The sequence below is a fragment of the Phyllobates terribilis genome, unplaced genomic scaffold (assembly GCF_046119375.1).
Source record: "Phyllobates terribilis strain yellow unplaced genomic scaffold, ASM4611937v1 Scaffold_9__5_contigs__length_417890890, whole genome shotgun sequence".
NCBI lineage: Eukaryota > Metazoa > Chordata > Amphibia > Anura > Dendrobatidae > Phyllobates > Phyllobates terribilis.
This window is the reverse complement of record NW_027362769.1, coordinates 31746394-31768118: the sequence shown is the minus strand read 5'-3', so window position 1 is coordinate 31768118 and position 21725 is coordinate 31746394.

Sequence of the window (21725 nt, the reverse complement as noted above, 5' to 3'; positions counted from 1 at the left end):
ATATACAGGTGCATCTCACAAAATTAGAATATCATCAAAAAGTTAATTTATCTCAGTTCTTCAATACAAAAAGTGAAACTCAAATATTATATAGAGTTATTACAAACAGAGTGATCTATTTCAAGTGTTTATTTCTGTTAATGTTGATGATTATGGCTTACGGCCAATAAAAACACAAAAGTCATTATCTCAGTAAATTAAAATAATTAACAAAAAACACCTACAAAGGCTTCCTAAGTATTTCAAAAGGTCCCTTAATCTGTTTCAGTAGGCTCCACAATCATGGGGAAGACTGCTGACTTGACAGATGTCCAGAAGGCAGTCATTGACACACTCCACAAGGTCCCAGAGTTCCAATTTTCATTTGGAAATTAAGGTCCCAGAGTCTGGAGGAAAAGTGGAGAGGCCACAATCCAAGCTGCTTGAGGTCTAGTGTGAAGTTTCCACAATCAGTGATGGTTTGGGGAACCATGTGATCTGCTGGTGTAAGTCCACTGTGTTTTATCAAGACCAAAGTCAGCGCAGCCGTCTACCAGGAAATTTTAGAGCACTTCATGCTTCCCTCTGCCGACAAGCTTTTTGGAGATAGAAATTTCATTCTCCAGCAGGACTTGGCACCTGTCCACACTGACAAACGTACCAATACCTGGTTTAAAAACAACAGTATCACTGTGCTTGATTGGCCAGCAAACTCGCCTGACCTTAACCCCATAGATAATCTATGGGGTATTGTCAAGAGGAAGATGAGAGACACCAGACCCAACAATGCAGACGAGCTGAAGGCTGCTATCAAAGCAACCTGGGCTTCCATAACACCTCAGCAGTGCCACAGGCTGATCGCCTCCATGCCATGTCGCATTGATGCAGTAATTGATGCAAAAGGAGCCCTGACCAAGTATTGAGTGCATTTACTGAACATACATTTCAGTAGGCCAACATTTTGGATTTTAAAAACATTTTTCAAGCTGTTATTATAAAGTATTCTAATTTCCTGAGATAATGGTGTGTTTTCATTGACTGTAAGCCATAATCATCAACATTAACAGAAATAAACACTTGAAATAGATCACTCTGTTTGTAATGACGCTATATAATATATGAGTTTCACTTTTTGTATTGAAGAACTGAAATAAATTAACTTTTTGATGATATTCTAATTTTGTGAGATGCACCTGTATGTATATGTATATACAGTGCCTACAAGTAGTATTCAACCCCCTGCAGATTTAGCTGGTTTGATAAGATGCAAATAAGTTAGAGCCTTCAAACTGCAAACGAGAGTAGGTTTTATGAACAGAAGCATAAATCTTACAAACCAAAAAGTTATGTTGCTCAGTTGAATTTTATTAAATTTTAAACATAAAAGTGTGGGTCAATTATTATACAACCCCTATGTTTAATATTTTGTGGAATAACCCTTGTTTGCAATTACAGCTAATAATCGTCTTTTATAAGACCTGATCAGGCCGGCACAGGTCTGTGGAGTTATCTTGGCCCACTCCTCCATGCAGATCTTCTCCAAGTTATCTAGGGTCTTTGGGTGTCTCATGTGGACTTTATTCTTGAGCTCCTTCCACAAGTTTTCAATTGGGTTAAGGTCAGGAGACTGACTACGCCACTCCAACACCTTGACTTTTTCCCTCTTGAACCAGGCCTTGGTTTTCTTGGCTGTGTGCTTTGGGTCATTGTCTTGTTGGAAGATGAAATTACGACCCATCTTAAGATCCTTGATGGAGGAGCGGAGGTTCTTGGCCAAAATCTCCAGGTAGGCCATGCTATCCATCTTCCCATGGATGCGGACCAGATGGCCAGGCCCCTTGGCTGAGAAACAGCCCCACAGCATGATGCTGCCACCACCATGCTTGACTGTAGGGATGGTATTCTTGGGGTCGTATGCAGTGCCATCCAGTCTCCAAACGTCACGTGTGTGGTTGGCACCAAAGATCTCGATCTTGGTCTCATCAGACCATAGAACCTTGAACCAGTCTGTCTCAGAGTCCTCCAAGTGATCATGAGCAAACTGTAGACGAGCCTTGACATGACGCTTTGAAAGTAAAGGTACCATACAGGCTCGTCTGGAACGGAGACCATTGCGGTGGAGTACGTTACTTATGGTATTGACTGAAACCAATGTCCCCACTGCCATGAGATCTTCCCGGAGCTCCTTCCTTGTTGTCCTCGGGTTAGCCTTGACTCTTCGGACAAGCCTGGCCTCGGCACGGGAGGACACTTTCAAAGGCTGTCCAGGCCGTGGAAGGCTAACAGTAGTTCCATAAGCCTTCCACTTACGGATAATGCTCCCAACAGTGGAGACAGGTAGGCCCATCTCCTTGGAAAGGGTTTTGTACCCCTTGCCAGCCTTGTGACCCTCCACGATCTTGTCTCTGATGGCCTTGGAATGCTCCTTTGTCTTTCCCATGTTGACCATGTCTGAGTGCTGTTCACAAGTTTGGGGAGGGTCTTAAATAGTCAGAAAAGGCTGGCAAAAGAGATCTTTAATCCACACATGTGAAGCTCATTATTCTTGGTGCCTGAACTACTTCTTAATACTTTAGGGGGACCAAACAGAATTCTTGTGGTTTGAGGGGTTGAATAATAAATGACACTCTGAATTAACTTTTTACGTTTAAAAAAAAAAAAAATTTGCTGCAGTGCATTTCCCACTTCCAGGCTGATCTACAGTACAAATGTCACAATGCCAAGTTAATTCCGCATGTGTCAACCAGCTAAATCTGCAGGGGGTTGAATACTACTTGTAGGCACTGTATAAATATATATATATATATATATATATATATATATATACACAGGTGCATCTCACAAAATTATATATATCTCACAATATATATACACAGTGGCCTGTGAAAATCACCACCTTTGACTTTTTAGCTATTTTGTTACATCACAACCTGTGTTTAAATATTTAAATATTTTTGTAGTCCGATTTGTGTGTGATGCATCGGCACTAAATAGTCTAAGTTGGTGAAGTGAGAAAAATATAGGCATAAATTTAATTTATGGAATCAAATAACTAAAAATTGGCATGTGCATATGTATTCTCCCCTTTTGCTATGAAACCCCTAAAAATTTCTGGTGCAAGCAATTACCTTCATAAGTCACATGCTTAGTGAAAGGAAGTCCACCTGTGTGCAATTTAAGTGTCACATGGTCAGTTAATATATACACTACTTTTCTGAAATGCCACAGAGGCTGCAACACCATTAAGTAAGAGGCACCACTAACCAAACAACACTATGAAGACCAAAGAGATCTCCAAACAGGTCAGGGACAAAGTTGTTGAGAAGTACAAATCAGGGTTGGGTTATAAAAAAATATCCCAATCTCTGATGATACCCTGGAGCACCATCAAATCCGTTATCATCAAATGGAAAGAATATGGTACCACAACAAACCTGCCAAGAGAGGGCCACCCACAAAAACTCTCAGCCCGGGAAAGGAGGGCATTAATCAGAGAGGCAGCATAGAGACCAAAGGCAACCTTGAAGGAGCTGCAGAGTTCTCAAGCAGAGACTGAAGTATCTGTCCATATGACCACAATAAGCTGTACAGTGGCATGTAAAAGTTTGGGTGCCCCTGGTCAAAATTGTGAACAAGGGGTGCCCAATCTTTTACATGCCACTGTACACTCCATAGAGGTGGCCTTTATGGAAGAATCGGCAGAAAAAAAGCCTTTAGTCACACACAAAAATTGTAAGGCTTGTTTGAGTTTGCCAAAAGACATGCGGGAGACTCCCCAAATGTATGAAGGAATGTGATGTGGTCAGATGAGTTCAAAATTGAACTTTTTGGTACCAAGGTAAACTCTATATCTGGGGCCAAACCAACACAGCTCATCACCCCAAGAACACCATTCCCACAGAGAAACACGGTGGGGGCAGCATCATGCTGCAGGGATGTTTTTCGGCAGCAGGGACAGGGAAGATGGTTTGAGTCAAGGGGATGGTAGATGGTGCGAAATACAGGGACATTTTGAGGAAAACCTGTTTCAGTCTGTCAGTGATTTGAGACTGTGACAGAGGTTCACCTTCCAAAAAGACAATGACCCAAGGCATAATGCTAAAACAACACTCGAGTGGTTTAAGGAGAAACGTGTTAATGTTTTGAAGTGGCTGTTAGGCCGGTACGCAGGAGTAGGGCTTTCTCGCGGCGTCCGGCCAGGCCCTTTCCTGCTGGTCAGTAATTGTCAGCATTTAGGTTCCGTTCTAGGGATTCTAAGTGTGGTTTCTGCGTTTCTGCTCATGTGCCGCTAAGCCACGTCCCTTGTGGTCATGCGCCGCTAAGCCACGCCCCCGTGCGGGCATGTGCTGCTAAGTCACGCCCCCTGTTGTCTGGTACAACCTGGTTGGTTGTCCTGGGGGGCTGTCTCTAGTGTATTTAAGGGCTCCGTGGGCTCCGCCCCGGTGCCTAATCTCTTTCTAACCTAGGCTGAGGTCTCTGGCAGTAAATGCAGTGTGTGAGAGTCATTGTCAAGGGTTCCTGCTGTGTGCTCCCTAGTCATCCTAGCCATCAATTAGGGCTAGGGGAAGGCTGTGAGCAGCACGCTCTACTGTGTCGGTTCACCGGTTGGTGTCCACGCCACGGAGGCGTCCAGCATTCCAGGTCTCCGCCATTGTATGTGTGGTCACACTGCCGCTTTTACACCCATGTGTTGGGTGCTGCAGAGATTCTCCTCCTCTTTAGGAACTTAGGTTCTAGGCCTTTCCTGGCCTGCAGCTATCTGCAGCTCTATATGCCGTCATCTAGTGCTCAGGCGTTTCTTGCTGCCAAATCCTTCCTGCTCTGCACAGCGGTGTCTTGCAGGGCAGAAGTTTATTAGTTTTGTTTCTGGAGTGTTGCTAACTCCCAGCATTGTACCTTGTTTAGTTACTACTTGTGTATGCACATATGTTTATTTCTTTCTCTGTGCTTAGCTGAACATTCCTCTGGGACTCAGCTGCTGCAGCTCCTCTGCAGTCCGGTGGACCCCGACATGTCCTTTGAGTTTTATTTTATTTTATTAAAGGACACGCCAGCGTAACAGTGGTCTAGTCAGGGCCGGTTTCAGACAAAGTGGGGCCCTGGGCAAAAGTTTAAACTGGGGCACCAAATGCTCACATATTGCACTATCACGCAGAAACATTTTGGTTGTATTTACATGCGCTGAGTTCAGGCCACTAAATGAGCGTAATCGACAATATTGAAGTCCTTCGGCAATTGTTTCCCGGCCTCTTTACACCAGCTGATGAAGAATGATGGGGACAGAACAATAAGTAATAGATCAACCTGCCCCCATACAGTATCATGTTATCAGCAGCATATCTGTAGTTAAAAACCGGGCGATGTGCTGCTGAAAACAATGATTTTTGTTCTGGCATAAACAGTTTAATCACTTTATGAATAGTCAGCAGTTTGCTTGCTTAAAGGAGTATTCCCATCTCCAAGATCCTATCCCAATATGTAGTAGGTGTAATAATAATAATATTAGCAAATATCTCCAATTAGAAATATAGTATAGTATTTTTGATTCGCTATCTCTTACCTCATGTGCAGGCATCACAGGACCTTAGGTATCCATGGTTACGACCATTAGCAACTAGCTAACTAACTGTGACCTTATCAGTGGACGTAACCATGGATACCTAAGGTCCTACGATGCCTGCGCATGAGGAGAGAGATAGCGAATCAGAAAAAATATACTACATTTCTAATTGGAGGTATTTGCTAATATTATTATTATTACACCTACTACATATTGGGATAAGATCTTGGAGACGGTAATACCCCTTTAATATAAAACACCTCATAGCCCTCCACATATTATAATGCACCCCATAGTCCTCCATATTGTATAATGCACACTCCATAGTCCTCCATATAGTATAATGTGCCCCATCGTCCTCCATATAGTATAATGTGCCCCATAGTCCTGCATATAGTATAATACACTCCCCATAGTCCTCTCTGTAGTATAATACACTCCCCATAGTCCTCTATATAGTATAATACACTACCCATAGTTCTCCATATAGTATAATGCACAGCTCATAGTCCTCCATACAGTATAATGCACCCCATAGGCCTCCATACAGTATAATCCATTCCCCATAGTCCTCCAAATAGTATAATGCACAGCCTATATCCTCCCTATAGTATAATGCACTCCCCATAGTCCTCAATATAGTATAATGTACCCCATAGTCCTCCATATTGTATAATGCACTCCCATAGTCCTCCATATAGTACAATGCGGCTCCCATGCAATACATATAGTATAATGTACTCCCCATAGTCCTCGATAGAGTATAATGCAGCCCCATAAAGTATAATGCAGCCCGCATAGAGTATAATGCAGCCACCCATAGAGTAAAATGCAGCCATTCCTTAAGTATTATGCAGCCACCCCATAGAGTAAAATGCAGCCACTCCATAAGTATAATGCAGCCACCCCATAGAATAAAATGCAGCCCCCCTCATAGAGTATAATGTAGTCAGTCCATAGAATATAATGCAGCCCCATAGAATATAATGCAGCCTCCTCATAGAGTATAATGCAGCCCCCATAAAGTATAATGCAGCCACCCCATAGAGTATAATGCAGCCACCCCATAGAATATAATGCAGCCCCCCATAGAGTATAATGCAGCCCCATAGAGTATAATGCAGCCTCCTCATAGAGTATAATACAGCCCCCATAGAGTATAATGCAGCCACCCCATAAAGCATAATGCAGCCCCCCATAGAGTTGAATACATCCCCCATAGAGTATAATGCAGTCCCCCATAGAGTACAATTCAGCCCCCATAGAGTATAATGCAGCCCCCCAATAGGGTAAAATGCAGCCACCCCATATAATATAATGTAGCCCCCATAGAATATAATGCAGCCCCATAGTCCTGCAGTATTATGGCCACCATGTACTCACTGATTTTAAAAAAAGTAAATACAATACTTACCTCTCCTCGTTCCCCCGCTGCTCCCTTCTCTGCAGCGTGTCTCAGCATCTCCACTGCTCAAAACACAGCGTGGTGCTTGATGAAGTGACGTCAATGCGCCCACTGCGTCAGAGGCAGAAGGGGAATGATGGGAGAGGGAGCGTCACCTGACACGCTTTTCTCCATCATTGCTTTCAACTGTATTGGCAAGTATGATGCTGATACAGTTGAATGCGCAAAGCGGTGGGGCCAGAGCTGGCGCTGGCACCGGGTCCTCCTGACTCTCGGGCCTCATAGCGGCCATGTTGTGTGCAGCTATTAGCGGCATACCACTGGCTCGGGGCCCCTGAGGGAGTGGGGGCCCTAGGCAAATGCCTAGGTTGCCTGCCCCTAACGCCGGCCCTGGGCCTAGTAAAAGCCCAGACATTAATCCAATTGGGATATTGTCTTTATGTATCTTGGCCATAATGGAGTGCTGCTGCGCTTTCTTTTTATATACAGGGTGGTCCAAAAGTAGGTGGACAGAAAATAATAACATTTATTTTGATTTATAAATAAAATTAGATTTACTAACACAAGCATAACATTGACAATTACATTTTATTCTGAACAATAATACAAAAGCCCTTAAATTTTATCAGTGCAGGTGCTCAAACTGTTTTCCATTACAATTTGCACAGCTTTGAAGTCGCCTCTTACGCTTCGACAAACTTTATTGCACAAGTCTCTGGGTATTAATTTCTTGAAATGCATCTCTTATGTAATTTTTCAAATCACTGACACTTTTTGGTTTTTGACTATAAACTTTGTCCTTGAGTACTCCCAAAAAGAAAAAATCCATTGGGGTCAAGTCTGGTGAACGTGCCGGCCAATCAATTGGGCCTCTTCAGTCAATCCATTTATTAGGAAAGGTTTCATCAAGATACTCGCGGACTAGTCTTGAATAATGTGGAGGGGCCCCATCTTGTTGGAAATAAAGGTCAGTTGAATTAGGCTGTTGCTGTAACTGGGGAACAACTTGATTCATTAGAATTTCGAGATACTTATCTCCTGTGACTGCTCCATCAAAAAATATTGGTCCTAAAACACCAAAACTTGAAATACCACCCCAAACATTGACACCAGGCTCATTTAGTTGTTTCTCTAATGTTAAATGCATGTTCTCATTATACCAGTAAATACAATTATGTCTGTTAATATAGCCGGATAATTTGAAAGAAGCGTAGTCACTCCACATAATGTTATCTAAAATTACTGGATTTTCTTCACTTTACATCATGTTTGATAAATCTCCCCCTTCATAACCTTATTACACTTTCTGTCCACCTACTTTTGGACTACCCTGTATATATACAGTACAGACCAAAAGTTTGGACACACCTTCTCATTTAAAGATTTTTCTGTATTTTCATGACTTTGAAAATTGTACATTCACACTGAAGGCATCAAAACTATGAATTAACACATGTGGAATTATATACTTAACAAAAAAGTGTGAAACAACTGAAAATATGTCTTATATTCTAGGTTCTTCAAAGTAGCCACCTTTTGCTTTGATGACTGCTTTGCACACTCTTGGCATTCTCTTGATGAGCTTCAAGAGGTAGTCACCGGAATTGGTTTTCACTTCACAGGTGTGCCCTGTCAGGTTTAATAAGTGGGATTTCTTGCCTTATAAATGGGGTTGGGACCATCAGTTGTGTTGTGCAGAAGTCAAGTGGATACACAGCTGATTGTCCTACTGAATAGACTGTTAGAATTTGTATTATGGCAAGAAAAAAGCAGCTAAGTAAAGAAAAACGAGTGGCCATCATTACTTTAAGAAATTAAGGTCAGTCAGTCCGAAAAATTGGGCAAACTTTGAAAGTGTCCCAAAGTGCAGTTGCAAAACCATCAAGCGCTAGAAAGGAACTGGCTCACATGAGGACTGCCCCAGGAAAGGAAGACCAAGAGTCACCTCTGCTTCTGAGGATAAGTTTATCTGAGTCACCAGCTTTAGAAATCGCAGGTTAACAGCAGCTCAGATTAGAGACCAGGTCAATGCCACACAGAGTTCTAGCAGCAGACACATCTCTACAACAACTGTTAAGAGGAGACTTTGTGCAGCAGGCCTTCATGGTAAAATAGCTGCTAGGAAACCACTGCTAAGGACAGGCAACAAGCAGAAGAGACAAGTTAGGGCTAAAGAACACAAGGAATGGACATTAGACCAGTGGAAATCTGTGCTTTGGTCTGATGAGTCCAAATTTGAGACCTTTGGTTCCAACCACCGTGTCTTTGTGCGACGCAGAAAAGGTGAACAGATGGACTCTACATGCCTGGTTCCCACCGTGAAGCATGGAGGAGGAGGTGTGATGGTGTGGGGGTGCTTTGCTGGTGACACTGTTGCGGAATTATTCAAAATTGAAGGCATACTGAACCAGCATGGCTACCACACCATCTTGCAGCTGCATGCTGTTCCATCCGGTTTGCGTTTAGTTGGACCATCATTTATTTTTCAACAGGACAATGACCCCAAACACACCTCCAGGCTTTGTAAGGGCTATTTGACCAAGAAGGAGAGTGATGGGGTGCTACGCCAGATGACCTGGCCTCCACAGTCACCAGACCTGAACCCAATCGAGATGGTTTGGGGTGAGCTGGACCGCAGAGTGAAGGCAAAATGGCCAACAAGTGCTAAGCATCTCTGGGAACTCCTTCAAGATTGTTGGAAGACCATTTCCGGTGACTACCTCTTGAAGCTCATCAAGAGAATGCCAAGGGTGTGCAGAGCAGTCATTAAAGCTAAAGGTGGCTACTTTGAAGAACCTAGAATATAAGACATATTTTCAGTTGTTTCACACTTTTTTGTTAAGTATATAGTTCCACATGTGTTAGTTCATAGTTTTGATGCCTTCAGTGTGAATGTACAATTTTCATAGTCATGAAAATACAGAAAAATCTTTAAATGAGAATGTGTGTCCAAACTTTTGGTCTGTACTGTATGTACTGTGGCAGATCGGCTCACTCGGTTGCACACAGAGGTAGACACAGAACGCTGTCTCTTTACATTTCTTGTTGGTTTATTAAACAGCATAAACCAATATGGAATTCATAAGAATAAACGCGGTCCTTCTGGCATAACAGCAAAGAAAAAGAAAATGTACAGCACAGTCCTTGTACCTATCAGGGTCCGGTCACTCAGGAATAGCAAAACACACGGTTCAGATTAGCACAAAAAAACACAATCTCCTCTCTCTGGAGCTAGCCTCTCCAGATACTGAGCACCACATGATTCAAAAGGCTGGCTATTTATATCCCAGGCCACACCCTGGGATGGAGAGATGGTGAACATACTTTCACCCGCTATACAGCTGTTCACATAAAATTCTATGTAGCATCGGCGTCTCTGCCCCCTGACAGGCAGAGACGCCGTCCCCCTGGCCCGGAGTCTTCCGGCTCTCCTGCTGCCGGTGCGTGCAGCTTCCTGGGCACTGTGCTTAGGGCGCGCGCTCCCTCCCTCTTAAAGGGGCCGCGCGCGCCGTCCTAAGGAGTCCCCGGCCAATGACCGGAGGACTTCTCATATAAAAGGCACCTCCTCCAAAATGGAGGTGCCCGTGCAAGGTTGTAGCTCTGTGTTCTAAACTCTGCTTCAGCCCTCAGGTCCCGCTGCTAGTCTGACTACCAGTCCAGTCTGACAGCCTGATTACCAGTCCGCCAGACTGACTACCAGTCCTGTCTGCCAGCCTGACTACCAGTCCAGTCCGCCAGCCTGACTACCTGTCTTCACCAGCCAAGTACACTTTCCAGCCCGACAGTCTTCCTATGGTCCTAACCCAGCAGTCTGTCTATGGGCCTGGCTTGCCTGTCTACCCTGAGAACATACCAGTTACCTGCCGTGCCTACCAGCCAGCCTACCTGGAGGCTCCTGCCAGTTACCTCTGGTGTCTGCCTGTCCGTCTACCCGGATCACCCCTCAGCCTGCCTGCCGTGCTCATCTGCTGTACCGGTCAGTCCCCTCCTTCTTACCCGTGGGAGTCACCTGCTCTCAAACAAGGACTGGCCCAGAGTAGCACAAGGTCCCTCTGCTCGGTCCTTCCCTGGTTCACGGAGTCGATTGAGCCGCCGTGCGACTTTGGTCAGTCCGAGTTGATACCTAGTTACGCCCCTCTGGTCCCTCCTTGCACCGCAGCACAGAGGTTCCACCACCCGGATCCGTAATAGTTTGCACGGGCCATGGAACCCGGTGGCCCCCAGGCCCCTTTGCTTGCTGACCTGTACCAGGAGGTTTCTCGTCAGAGATCCCAACAGGAAACAATCCTGACCCTCCTGCGGTCTGTCAACTATCGCCTGGACATGCTGTCTGTTCCACCTGTTTCCGCCTCAAGTCGAGCGACACCCGCTCCGGCAGCGCCACTGCTTATCAATACCACGGCATCCAGCCGAGGACCCCGGCTTTCTGCACCTCCTCGTTTTGGGGGTGACCCCGTCTTATGTCGGGGTTTTCTAAACCAGTGCACACTGCACTTTGAACTACTGGCACATCAGTTTCCCTCCAACCGGGCCAAGGTGGCGTTCAGCATGTCTCACCTCACCGGGGAAGCATTGGCATGGCTAAACCCTCTAAGGGAGAGAGGGGATCCCCTGGTGTCCGATCTTCTGGCTTTCCTCACTGCCTTTCGGAGGGTCTTTTATGAGCCTGGACGAAGGACATCTACTGCTTCGTCATTGCTCCGTCTCCGCCAAGAGAGTCTCACCGTGGGCCAGTATGCCATACAGTTCTGTACCCTCGCTTCTGAGCTTGCCTGGAACAGCGAGGCCCTGGTGTCCACCTTCTGGGAGGGTATTTCCGGTCGGATTAAGGACGAGCTAGCCAGCCGGGACATTCCTACCACCCTGGATGATCTGGGGTCACTAGCTACCCGGATTGACATCCATTTCCTAGAACGTGCTAAGGAGACTACCCGGGAGAGAAGATTTCCTCATCTTGCTCCTGTTTTCCAGAAACCTGCCCCCGAACCAGCAACTCCCTGGGCACGCTCGCCCGAACCCATGCAGATCGACCAGACCAAGATGGTCAAGTCTCGCCAAGAAACACGCCGAGCCGAAGGGAGCTGTTTCTACTGTGGTATTAAGGAGCATCTGATCCGTTCCTGTCCGGTGAAGCCAGGAAACTCCAGTGTCCAGGACCGCTCGGAGAGATCGTTCTAGGCAAGAGTAAATCCTCTCCGTTCTTGACTGTATCCGTTTCTATTTCCCGTGGAGAGAACCGCTTCTTTGAAACAGCCCACCTGGATTCCGGAGCCACTGGGAATCTCATTTCTCAGTCCCTTGTAGAGAAGTATCAGATTCCTACAAAACCTCTGGATGAAGCACTGGCAGTCGCTTCCATGGATGGAAGAGTCCTTCCGGTGACCATCTTGCTCGTCACTGAGCCTGTAACCCTTCAGGTGGGAATGCTGCACTCGAAGAGGATCTCCTTCCATGTGCTATCTGGACTCTCTCACTCCCTTTTGCTAGGTCTACCCTGGCTACAGAGACATGAACCCGTTCTAAATTGGCAATCCGGTGAGGTGCTCCGTTGGGGGCAGGATTGCCATGAGACCTGCCTGGTTCCGGTTCGCCCGGCTCGTCCTCCGTCTACTCCGGCTAATTTACCTGGTCTACAGGCACCTTACTGGTCCTATGCAGATGTCTTCAACAAGAAGGAAGCAGAGACACTGCCACCTCATAGGCCATATGATTGCCCTATCGACCTGGTACCCGGTGCCAGTCCACCCCGTGGGCGTATCTACCCTTTGTCGTTGGCCGAAACCCGGGCCATGTCGGAGTACATCGAAGAAAATCTGGCTAGGGGATTCATACAGAAATCTACCTCCCCAGCTGGAGCTGGATTCTTCTTCGTAAAAAAGAAAGATGGTTCACTACGCCCCTGTATCGATTATAGAGGACACAACCAGATTACTATCAAAAATAAATACCCCCTGCCACTCATCTCTGAGCTGTTCGATCGCCTTAAAGGCGCGAAGATCTTCACCAAGCTCGATCTTTGTGGGGCGTATAACTTGGTCCGGATCTGCCAAGGAGACGAGTGGAAGACGGTATTCAATACCCGGGACAGCCACTATGAATACCGTGTGATGCCCTTCGGCCTCTGTAATGCTCCAGCCATCTTCCAAGAACTAGTTAACGACATCTTCCGTGACCTCTTATATTCTTGCGTGGTGGTGTACCTGGAGGACATCTTGGTCTTCTCTCCGGATCTTCACACACAACGGAGGGAAGTTCGTCAGGTTCTGCTTAGGCTCAGGCAGAATCACCTATACTCAAAATTTGAGAAATGCCTCTTCGAGCAGACCTCTCTTCCGTTCCTGGACAATATAATCTCTAAGACAGGTCTACAGATGGACCCCGAGAAGGTCTCTGCCATCTTAAAGTGGCCCCGTCCGGAGGGGTTGAAGGCGATTCAGCGATTCCTGGGCTTCGCTAACTATTACGGTCTCTTCATCCCACATTTCTCTTCCTGGACTGCACCCATCTCTACGCTCACCCGTAAGGGAGCAAATCCTAAGGAATGGACGTCCGAAGCGGAGGAGGCCTTCCTCTCCTTAAAACAAGCCTTCACTTCTGCCCTGGTGCTGCACTGTCCGGATTGCAACAAACAGTTCTTTCTGGAGGTTGATGCTTCCTCTTCCAGAGCCGGAGCAGTGCTCACCCAGAAATCTCCGTCCAGGAGAATGGTAACCTGCGGCTCCTTCTCCAAGCTCTTCTCCTCTTTCGAGCTCAACTATTCCATAGGAGACCGAGAACTGCTAGCCATCAAATTGGCACTGGAGGAGTGGCGTTACCTGCTAGAGGGGGCTCTGCACCCGGTGGTCATCTACACTGACCACAAAAACCTGGCATATCTACAAAATGCCCAAAGACTCAATCCGCGTCAGGCCTGGTGGTCTTTGTTCTTCGCCCGTTTCAACTTTACCCTACATTACCGCCAGGTGGACAAGAAAGTTAAAGCCGACGCTTTGTCCCGATCCTTCCTGTCTTCCGATCAAGAGGAGGAGCCTATGCATATCATCGATCCCTCCAAAGTGATGAATGTGGCTCCCTTGGACTTGTCTCGTCTCCCACCCGGTAAGACGTTTGTAGCGGTTCCGGATCGTAAGAAGGTTCTTCACTGGGGTCATTCATCTAAACTAGCCGGCCATGCTGGCCAGAGGAAGACCTTCCTGCTCATTACCCGGCATTACTGGTGGCCTAGCCTGTGCAAGGATGTTGTAGGCTTCGTCACTTCCTGTTCATCCTGTGCCTGCAACAAGGTTCCCAGACATCTTCCAGCCGGCCGTTTCCTGCCTTTGCCGTACCTGCTGCCCCGTGGCAACACATTGCTATGGACTTTATTACTGATCTCCCTGTTGTTGCTGGTTGTACTGTCATTTGGGTGGTCGCTGACCGCTTTTCTAAAATGGCCCACTTTATCCCTATGCCTGGTCTCCCGTCTGCATCTGTGCTGGCTAAGGATTTCATCCATCACATCTTTCGTCTCCACGGCCTACCCCTCCTCATTGTGTCTGATCGCGGGGTCCAGTTTAATTCGCGCTTCTGGAGAGCTACGTCTGAGCTGCTGAATGTCTCCCTGGATTTCTCCTCTGCTTATCATCCACAGTCCAATGGCCAAGTGGAGCGTATCAACCAGATCCTTACCAGCTTCCTCCGGCACTTCGTCAACGCTTACCATACCGATTGGGTAGAGCTCCTACCATGGGCCGAGTTCTCCTATAACAACCATGAGAGCGAATCTTCTTCCAAGTCCCCGTTCTTTGTGGTCTATGGTCAACATCCCCGGATTCCGTTTCCCATCTCCGCTTCAGTGGACAACCTTGCCGCGGAGTCTCTGGTCAGCGAATTTTCCACCATTTGGGAGGACACTAGATCCGCACCTCTTCAATCCTCTGAGCGGATGAAGAGACATGCCGACAAGAGACGTCTGGACCCACCTCAATTCCGTACGGGAGACAAGGTTTGGCTCTTCTCCAAACATGTTCATCTCAAAATACCCTCCTATAAGTTGGGGCCACGGTTCATCGGTCCATTTGAAGTCCTCAAGCAGATCAATTCAGTGGCCTACAAGTTAAAACTCCCGGACACCGTACGGATTCCCAACTCCTTCCACGTATCTCTCCTCAAACCAGTTGTTCTTAATTCTTTTTCCAACGATCCAGGTACCTCCCCAGCTCCGGTCTCTGCTGAGGACGTCTATGAGGTAGAGAACATTCTGGCCACTAAGAAGGTAAGAGGAAAAACCTTTTTTCTGGTGGATTGGAAGGGGTTTCGCCCAGGGGAGAGAACTTGGGAACCCAGGGAAAACATCAACGCCTAGCTTCTCCTTAAAAAATTTCTTTCTGGCCTAAAAAAGAGGGTGTGTAAAGGGGGAGGGGTACTGTAGCATCGGCGTCTCTGCCCCCTGACAGGCAGACACGCCGTCCCCCTTACCACCTGGCCCGGTGTCTTCTGGCTCTCCTGCTGCTGCTGCCGGCACGCGCAGCTTCCCGGGCACTGTGCTTAGGGCGCGCGCTCCCTCCCTCTTAAAGGGGCTGCACGTGCTGTCCTAAGGAGTTCCCGGCCAATGGCCGGAGGACTTTTCATATAAAAGGCACCTCCTCCAAAATGGAGGTGCCCGTGCAAGGTTGTAGCTCTGTGTTCTAAACTCTGCTTCAGCCCTCAGGTCCCGCTGCTGGTCTGACTACCATTCCAGTGCGCCAGCCTGACTACCATTCCAGTGCGCCAGCCTGACTACCAGTCCAGTCCGCCAGCCTGACTACCAGTCCAGTCCGCCAGCCTGACGTCCAGTCCGCCAGCCTGACTACCTGTCTTCGCCAGCCAAGTACACTCTCCAGCCCGACGGTCTGCCTACGGTCCTAACCCGCCAGTCTGTCTATGGGCCTGGCTTGCCTGCCTACCAGGAGAACGTACCAGTTACCTGCCGTGCCTACCAGCCAGCCTACCTGGAGGCTCCTGCCAGTTACCTGTGGTGTCTGCCTGTCCGTCTACCCCTCAGCCTGCCTGCCGTGCTCATCTGCTGTACCGGTCAGTCCCTGCCTTCTGACCCGTGGGAGTCACCTGCTCTCATACAAGGACTGGCCCAGAGTAGCACCTGATCCCTCTGCTCGGTCCTTCCCTGGTTCATGGAGTCGATTGAGCCGCCGTGCGACTTTGGTCAGTCCGAGTTGATACCTAGTTACGCCCCTCTGGTCCCTCCTTGCACCGCAGCACAGAGGTTCCACCACCCGGATCCGTAACATTCTAGCCCATTAAAATGTCCGATTAACCCCTAGACAGAGTGTGCTGGAGCAAACTTCTAGGTTTCAACTCACTGAAGCTAATAGCCTCAGTGAAACATATCTCCCCTCCAGTACTTAGCCAATGACTTTGTCACAGTACATACAGTACAGGCCAAAAGTTTGGACACACCTTCTCATTTAAAGATTTTTCTGTATTTTCATGACTTTGAAAATTGTACATTCACACCGAAGGCATCAAAACTATGAATTAACACATGTGGAATTATATACTTAACAAAAAAGTGTGAAACAACTGCAAATATGTCTTATATTCTAGGTTCTTCAAAGTAGCCACCTTTAGCTTTGATGACTGCTTTGCACACTCTTGGCATTCTCTTGATGAGCTTCAAGAGGTAGTCACCGGAAATGGTCTTCCAACAATCTTGAAGAAGTTCCCAGAGATGCTTAACACTTGTTGGCCCCTTTGCCTTCACTCTGCGGTCCAGCTTATCCCAAACCATCTCGATTGGGTTCAGGTCTGGTGACTGTGGAGGCCAGGTCATCTGGTGTAGCACCCCATCACTCCCCTTCTTGGTCAAATAGCCCTTACACAGCCTGGAGGTGTGTTTGGGGTCATTGTCCTGTTGAAAAATAAATGATGGTCCAACTAAACGCAAACCGGATGGAATAGCATGCCGCTGCAAGATGCCGTGATAGCCATGCTGGTTCAGTATGCCTTCAATTTTGAATAAATCCCCAACAGTGTCACCAGCAAAGCACCCCCACACCATCACACCTCCTCCTCCATGCTTCACGGTGGGAACCAGTCATGTAGAGTCCATCCGTTCACCTTTTCTGCGTCGCACAAAGACACGGTGGTTGGAACCAAAGATCTCAAATTTGGACTCATCAAACCAAAGCACAGATTTCCACTGGTCTAATGTCCATTCCTTGTGTTATTTAGCCCAAACAAGTATCTTCTGCTTGTTGCCTGTCCTTAGCAGTGGTTTCCTAGCAGCTATTTTACCATGAAGGCCTGCTGCACAAAGTCTCTTCACAGTTGTTGAAGAGATGTGTCTGCTGATAAAACTCTGTGTGGCATTGACCTGGTGTCTAATCTGAGCTGCTGTTAACCTGCGATTTCTGAGGCTGGTGACTCGGATAAACTTATCCTCAGAAGCAGAGGTGACTCTTGGTCTTCCTTTCCTGGGGCGGTCCTCATGTGAGCCAGTTTCTTTGTAGCGCTTGATGGTTTTTGCAACTGCACTTGGGGACACTTTCAAAGTTTGCCCAATTTTTTGGACTGACTGACCTTCATTTGTTAAAGTAATGATGGCCACTCATTTTTCTTTACTTAGCTGCTTTTTTCATGCCATAATACAAATTCTAACAGTCTATTCAGTAGAACTATCAACTGTGTATCCACCAGACTTCTTCACAACACAACTGATGGTTCCAACCCCATTTATAAGGCAAGAAATCCCACTTATTAAACCTGACAGGGCACACCTGTGAAATGAAAACCATTTCCGGTGACTACCTCTTGAAGCTCATCAAGAGAATGCCAAGAGCGTGCAAAGCAGTCATCAAAGCAAAAGGTGGCTACTTTGAAGAACCTAGAATATAAGACATATCTTCAGTTGCTTCACACTTTTTTGTTAAGTATATAATTCCACATGTGTTATTTCACAGTTTTGATGCCTTCGGTGTGAATGTTCAATTTTCAAAGTCATGAAAATACAGAAAAATCTTTAAATGAGAAGGTGTGTCCAAATTTTTGGTCTGTACTGTATATACAGTGAAGGAAATAATTATTTGATCCCTTGCTGTTTTTGTAAGTTTGCCCACTGACAAAGACATGAACAGTCTATAATTTTAAGGGTAGGTTAATTTTAACATTGAGAGAGAGAATATAGTGATGGGCAAGCACTAAAATGCTCAGGTGCTCGTTGCTCGGGTCGAGCACATTGGAATACTCGGGTGCTTGACCTGAGCAATGAGCCCAATGTAAGTCTATGTGAAACTCAAGCATTTTTTGAGGCGGCTCCCCCCTGCAGTCTACAGAGGACCTAAAAATTGCCCAAATCAATGGGAATAGTGCTCAAATGGCATGGGAAAAGCATGGAGAAGATCCCTGGAAGCATTTCTGACTCCCAGGTCACTGCTGTGAACAATCTTGTCAGAGGTATTACGCCACTTTTACGGATTCACAATAAAACATACTAAAACTAAACCAAAATGGATCTTCCTGGGAAATATGCTAAAGGGTGTAGCGCCGGCGTCCCTGCCCTCTGCTAGGCAGGGACGCTGTTCCCCTCACCCCTCTGCTCCGAGCCCGGCGTCCTCCTCCCGCTCTGCTGGCAGCGAGCGCTCCTTCCCGGCCACTGTGCTTAGGGCGCGCGCGCGAGCGCTCCCTCCCTCTTAAAGGGGCCGCGCGCGCCGTCCTAAGGAGTCCCCGGCCAATGGCCGGAGGACTTCACCATATATAAGGCACCTCCTCCAAAATGGAGGTGCCCGAGCAATGTTGTTGCACTGTTCACTACTCCGCTTCAGCCCTCAGGTCCCGTTGCCAGTTACCTGCCAGATTCCTGCCAGTTTGCTGTCTGATTCCTGCCTGATATTCCGCTTACCTGCCTGCTAGCCTGAGGTCCAACGGTCTGCCTACCGACTCCTGTCAGTCTGTCTAAGGACCAGCTTGCCCGCTCACCTGGGAGCGCTCTTCTGCTACCTGCCTGCTAGCCTGAGGTCCGACGGTCTACCTACCGACTCCTGTCAGTCTGTCTAAGGACCAGCTTGCCCGCTCACCTGGGAGCACTCTTCTGCTACCTGCCTGCTAGCCTGAGGTCCGACGGTCTGCCCTCCAACTCCTGTCAGTCTGGCTATGGACCAGCTTGCCCGCTCACCTGGGAGCGCACATCTGCTACCTGCCTGCTATCCTACCTGGAGGCTCCGCCGTCACGTGCTGTGACCACCTGCCATTCCAGAGACTCCTGCCCGCTCACCTGGGAGCACACACCTGTTACCTGCCTGCTAGCCTACCTGGAGGCTCCGCCGTCACGTGCTGTGACCACCTGCCATTCCAGAGACTCTCGCTTGCTCACCTGGGAGCACACATCTACCATCTGCCTGCTAGCCTACCTGGAGGCTCTGCCATCACAGGTCGTATCTACCCTTTACCCAGAGACTGCCCCGGTCACTTGCCGTGACCTCCTGCCCGTTCATCCAGAGACTGCCCCGGTCACTTGCCGTGACCTCCTGCCCGTTCATCCAGAGACTGCCCCGGTCACTTGCCGTGACCTCCTGCCCGTTCATCCAGAGACTGCCCCGGTCACCTGCTGTGACCGCCTGCCCGTCTTCCCTGGTCGCCACCCGCTCCCTTACAAGGACCGCCTCCTTGTATAGTAGCTCAGAGGTTCCTCCTCCCAGACCCGTTACAAAGGGGTTGTCCAGTACTATTAAAAATATGCCAATGTGTTTTAATGATAAATAGAAGCTTCTTTCTAATTACATCCTGGTGCTGTTTCTGCCTGTGAGTGGCGCTATCGGTAGCTGCTCACAGGCAGCACGTGACCCCTGGCTGCAGCTGGCTCTGACATCCGCTGACGTCACCACAAGTCCAGGCTGCAGCCGAGGGTCCCTCTTACGCGTTACACCAGTGGCTGCTGGGTTGTGGGTGGAGTTTCCCACACCCAGCATCCACCGCGCGCTCTACCTGTCCCTATTCATTGGGAAAGTGCGTGGTGGATGCTGGTTGTGACGCGGGGAATAACCCCCCCACAACCCAGCAGCCACCGCGGGGACCCCAGCGCTGAGTCACGCCTCACTTGATGTGACGTCAGCGGGGGGTCACGTGCTGCCTGTGAGTGGCCACCGATGGCGCCGCTCACAGGCAGAAACAGCACCAGGAGGTAATTAGAAAGAAGCTTCTATTTATCATTAAAACACATTGCCATATTTTTAAAAGTACTGGACAACCCTTTTAAGGAACATCCTTTCCAGGGTAATGACTTGTATATAAGGCAAAATAAATAACCAAAAACAAAAATACTCCTCCACACCTTGGGTTATGATCACACATAGCGTTTTTGATGCACTTTTGCATTGCTTTCAACCGTGACAAATGCATTCACTTTGAAATGTCATTTTAACATTTTACAACCTTATCTGGCCATGTGGTGTATGAGACATGATCAGGCACATCCTGTTTCATTTATGAAGGAGGGACTCTGAAAGTCACAAAGCCTATTTTTATAGGGCCATCAGGTGGCCTTTACTATTCTTAAAGGGCCAGCAGTCGGCCCTCACTATTCTTAGCGCCATCATCCGGCTATGCTTTGTTGTTCCCATTATTAAAGAGTGGGTTTCCTATACTGTTATTGCGTATGCAGTGAGTGGCAGGGATGCCCAAAATTTGGACGCACCCCAATACCCCTTTCAAAATTTGGACACACCCCAATATCCCATTGTAAGACTTAGAGGAGTACCTGCAGAAAATAATGTTCCCATTATTAGGAAGTGGGTCTCCCATAATGTTGGCCTATGCAGTGAATGCAAGGGCTGCCAAAACTTGGGAGGCACTCCAATGCCCCTTGGAAGAGACGTAGAGGATCTCATGAAAATATGTTCCCATTATTAGGAAGTGAGTCTTCCATAGTCTGGCCTATGCAGTGAATGCAAGGGCTGCCAAAAATTGGGAGGCACTCTAATGCCCCTTGGAAAAGACATGGAGGAGGGCCTCATAAAAAAATGTTCCCATTAGAAAGGAGCGGGTCTCCTATACTTGCAATACCCATGCACTAAGTGTATGGGCTGACAAACATTTACCCCTGGAGGGTATGCATGAAGATACTGTAAAAAATTATTTTTTACGGGCATCATAAACACCCTTTAAAAAAATGATGTGGGTGTTGCATCACGAACCACGGTCACCCTGGTGATATGAAGTTTTGGAGGATAGTACATATGTCTGACATCCATGTTCACTTCTGATGTCTTATGTGTGGAGTCTGAACTGAATACCAACGGCCTTGTTGATGCTGGTAGTCAACAACTGCTCTCTTCTGCTCACAAATCCTTCTCAACATCAGCAGTGTAGAGTTCCAACGCATGGGGACATCACACCCCAGTTGGTGAGCCGGAAGCTGCAAACGCTGCTGAAGCACGGCAAGGGCTGAGGAAGCTATAGCTGAATTTCTAAAATGGGCACACAGGCAGCGTACGTTGACAAGCAGATCCGGCAGCTCCAGGTAGGTTTTGAGAAACCGCTGAACCACGAGGTTAAGCACATGGGTTCCGGCCATTGTCACACACGACCATGCCTGGCTGTAGGTTTTGCGGTGTCAGCTACAGATCTGCCTGCTCTTTCAGAGCTGTCCACAACTCTTCAGCATTGTCAGCAGTTTGTCACCTAAGCATATTAGCTTCAGCACAGCCTGTTGTCGCTTGGCTGAGGCAGTACTGCAGTGCTTCCAGCTTGTGACTGATGTGGTCATTTCGGAGATGGAGGCTGAAGAGGAGGAGGAGGCTGAGGAGGATG